This window comes from Nicotiana attenuata, unplaced genomic scaffold (assembly GCF_001879085.1).
Source record: "Nicotiana attenuata strain UT unplaced genomic scaffold, NIATTr2, whole genome shotgun sequence".
Lineage (NCBI taxonomy): Eukaryota > Viridiplantae > Streptophyta > Magnoliopsida > Solanales > Solanaceae > Nicotiana > Nicotiana attenuata.
Window position 1 is genome coordinate 92,679 of NW_017671156.1, and position 4,632 is coordinate 97,310.

The window sequence follows — 4,632 nt, forward strand, 5'->3', positions numbered from 1 at the left end:
GTCATCATCGGTTGGTGTTATTAGCTCAGCAGATTGAGCATTCTATTGAGCTGATGAAGGTCGTCGTCTCCTCTGTAAGGAAGTCCCTTCATCAATGGCTCCCCCATCATCATCAATCACCATAGTGGTTTCGGCTGGCTCGAGCACGGTGTTCTTTACCCTTTTATTTTTACCCTCAGCCATAGAGGAACATCGCCTTTTTTGTTACTTGTTCTCCGATCGGGGACTCTGAGAGGAAGTACCTACACCGGAAGCAGGTCCTGTGGTACCCATTTGGGTGAAAACCTCCTGTAGAAACCTCGTCGCCTTTGTGGGTCAGCAAAAACGACCTCCTCAAGGGCGGCAACAGAGCCCTCCAGATGACCTGAATTCAACAGAAAAAGAAGTTATCCAATTTTCTTATACGAGAGGTAAAAACAAGGTTAGTTTGAGATTCAGCTTACCATGATTTTTGGTCTTCCACCCGTATTTGAGGGCCAGTTCTTTCCACTGGCGGGTCTCAAGCGTAGTAACATCCAAAATATTCTGAACCCACTGGTCCAAGCCTTCAACCCTCTGTGGTGTCCACCGAGTTGCTGAAATAATAAAAAGAAAAGGATCAGTAACAACATGAAACAACCTTTAATCAGAGAAAAGACTGAAGTTGAACTTACCTGTACGAGTCCATGACTCAGGAAATGATGGAGTTGTGGTCGGGATGATATCTTTGGTGGAAACTACAACAACCCGCTTCATCCATCCATGGTCGTTGTTGTCATCCATGCTGGTGAGCAAAGCATGGTGACCACGTTTGGTAAAATTTATCATTCCCCCACGGAAAATATTGGGGGAATAAAGATTCATCATTCGAGGTAGGGAGAGCTCTTCCCCCATCTCCTAGCACAGTCGCCGAAGACAGGCTACTATCCGCCACATAGAAGGGCTCCCCAATGTGAAGCAAACTTTATAGCGGAAGAAAAACTCCAATATTACAGGGTCAAGTTCCCCGCTCAATAAGAACGGGCCCAAAGTGAAGGGGTACGTGTAAACGTACGTAAAACCCTTCTCAAAGAAGGTTACCCACTCCACCAGATCGGGAACAATGTTGTTCAAATCATGGCAACCACAATCTTCCTTCTAGAACGGATGGAAGAAGGATATACACCAACAACCCGTGTGTGGGAGTTAGCAGAAGGAAACTTTTCTTCAAAGTCCTTGGTTGTATTCAGCCTTCTAGGAATAATGGTGCTCACCGTAGGAGGGGCAGCATCATTAGTGCTTTCTTTGCTTTTGAGAGCTTGAATTCTTGGAAGAGGAGGCCATGGTTAGCAGATGGAAATAAGAGTTCTTTGAAGAAGAAGAAGAATAAAGAGGATTGAAAGCTAGGATAAGTTGGATGCGCAGAAGTTGAGAGAGCTTTAAAAAGCTGTGATGTGTAAAAGAAGAAGGATGAGGCATAAAAGTAAAGGAATAGGCGGCTAAAATCGTGGCCATGATTACCTCGAGAACCTGTGAAAGTACTGCTGAATCATGGAATAACACGTGTTCGGGGCATTAAATGCGGAGAGATGTACGTCTAATCAAGTATCAAGAACTTTTTCAAAGGGGATCAGAAAATTTCCCGCCAAGAAAGGTATCTTCACCAACTTTCCGATGACACAAGGATGTGCCACCGGAAAGTAGGGGGACTGTTTGTGTAGGGTAAAGTCGGTTCATATTAAATACTCGCATAACAAAGCGACACGTGGAACTGGAGACAGACAGAAAGTGAGACAGGTGGAAACCAAGACCGGGTCAGCAACTTCAGTTAGCATCGGAGAGCCCCCTAAGGGAATATTGCTAATGAAGACAAACGAGTGCCTTCCACCCGATAGCATTCAATAACAAATATTCTGTAATATTAAATACACAATCCGTTATAGAGAATTATGGTATTCATACCCCGCCGTTACACATTCTTCAATGGCCCCCATAATTGTCATTTAAGAGGGGGCTTGATCCTAGGACCTTGTTCCCTAGGTGCAACTATAAATAATGATTTCAACAACCATTGTAAGGCCACGGATTTTCTGACAAACGTATGCTACACATTATTTAAAGCTCAATAACACATTATTTCTTGTTTATTGGTATTATTATTATTGCCTTCGGAAACTCTGCTCCCGAAACCAAGCTATCTGCTGTCTTATCTTGATTCCAAAGTTAAATCCCGTATTTTTATTTAATTTATTTATTATTTTGGGATCAAATGGATTTGCTTGTCTATAAACCACGTACAAATTCAAGTGTTCCTTTTTATGGGTAAACAACAAGTTCAACCGCATTAAGATGCTTGTGACATGCCTCACATAAACCTTCTCAAACATTGACCCGCATATTAACTGAAATCTGCATATTATTTATTACATGTTGCTCCACTTAGATATATAATAAGATTCTATATTCTTATGATTTTTTCGGTAGGGTAATCAGACTGTGAATAATGGAGAAGGGGAAGGTAGAAGAGATTGTTTACCCTCAAATTTGTATAACAATTAAACTTATATTGTGGTTTAAGGATATGTGATTTCGTCCAATACCAATTGATAAGCAAGAAAATAAACAAATAAAGTAGAGAATAATATAAATCAAACCAATATGCTAGCCAGGTCTCGACCTCGACTTGGGATAGTCTCGAGATGGGATAGTATGAATAGTAAATGCTAAAGCAACTCTGATGAACATTAAGTGAAATAGCAGGAAAGTAATGAGTGTATATATTCTTCTCAGTGAATAATGATGATCCTAAATAATAGAGGAGTCCTAAATAAGGTACACTTCTAATTATAGTAGGAAACCATATTAACATCTGATTAACCGTCGTAGATTTTTCTGCTCCGAGATTCACGATACTATCCTCGACCCATCGCGGATATCTCGCCTTTTCCGTTATCAAGCTATACCAATGTCACTCGAAGTCTGCCTCTTTCTAGCCGCAATTGATGTCGACCTCGGTCCGGACTCAAAGTCTTAGCTCTTTAACGTGACAATCCTATCTCGACCAAAGAATGAAATCGGGTAGCCCTGATTTCTACCGTATACAGATAGTCCTCTCTTTTCTTAGAGTAAAACGATAAGAAACGACTTGAGCCTCGATTTTTTGGAGACCCCAATATTGATGTCATCCCCGTGACGTAAGCAATTGAGGTGAGCGAAATGTCCCGTCAGTACAGTTCCCCAAACCATTAATGATTGCCAGTGAACGGTCGGCCACTAGCGCCACCGAACCGTCGCTATAAATCTATAAATACAGGCTCTTTGGTTGAATCAAAATTTTACTTTCACCTCCACCAAGTTTTCTAAGTCTCTTCTCTTCCACCACTCGTTGATTCAACTTTGTTAGTACCAAAAATACCAAATTTCACCTCTTTCCGCTTCCTTCTACCTGAATTAATGGCGAAAACCTCCAAGATCATCCCATAAAAGAAGAAAGCTTCTTCCTTTTCTTCCTGGCCGGCCGGTGACAAAATGCCGGTGGAACCGCTCCCTCACGAGTATGTTCCCGGCGCTTGTGTCTTAAAATCCGACTTCCAAGTCGAGAACCCTCTATCGGTCCCTGGCCGATGTGAACACGTGTCTAGATACATATGCTTGATAACGGTGGGCCATCTCGAGGCTATGAAGAGAGACTGTAAGTCTGTAATTGGGAGGCCGAGGTGTGTACGAATCTCCGCTCCCGAAGAGAGTATTACCACCCATGTGGAGGGGTTTCTAAGTGTCTACACTTACCCCTTCACATTGGGTCCTCTTGACCAGTTGTCGTTGACTTTTGCAAGAGGTACCAGGTCACCCTCGGCCAGGTTCATCCCTCGTTCTGGCGTATAGTGATCATGCTCCACTTCTTTTTTAGCAAGGCTGAGGGGTTGGAGTTCACTCTCAGCCACCTCATGCGGTTATATCGACCTCGACTTTTTCAAGGGTTGATCAAGAACCAACGTCGAGCAACGAAGGCCTTGTTCGCGAGCGTTTCTGAGGACAAGGATCGAGGTTAGATAAGTCGGTTCGTGCGGGTAAGGACCTGTGACCTCATCCCAGAGGAGAAATTGTCGTTCCCCGAGAAGTGGAAACCTGATCGTAAGTAACGTATTACCCATTAGTCTTCGAACTCCATTTTTGCTTTATGTAATGCTTTCATTTGAAATGCAACAATTTCCTGGATGCCTCACGCGGTCCCCAACCTCGGACTGGGTTCGAAAGTTGGCCTCGACTTTCTCCCATGTCGGGCGCTGCTGGCGTGACCTTGCAAGGGGCATATGGGAGGCCAAGAATTATGTTAAGCTTATCTTGTACAATTTTGATGCCTTTTTATGAAACGTTTCTTTTTATTTATACTTTTTTCCCTTTTATGCAGACCTTAGGGATGTTGCTGAAATGAGGCCGACCCCGCCTGGGGAAGAGGTGGCTCCCAAACCAGCTAAGGATAAGAAAAGAAGAAAGGCCTCGCCTTCTGATACCCCGAAGCCTAAGAAGAGTAAGGCTCGCAAGTCGAAGAGTGACTCCTCTACTCTGTCCGCTGTCGTAGCCCAAAAACTACGAGATGAAGAAGAGGATGGGGAAGATGCTGGTTGTGAGCTGGTGGCTCAAAAGAGGGGAAGCGTCAAAGCTTTGAAATCA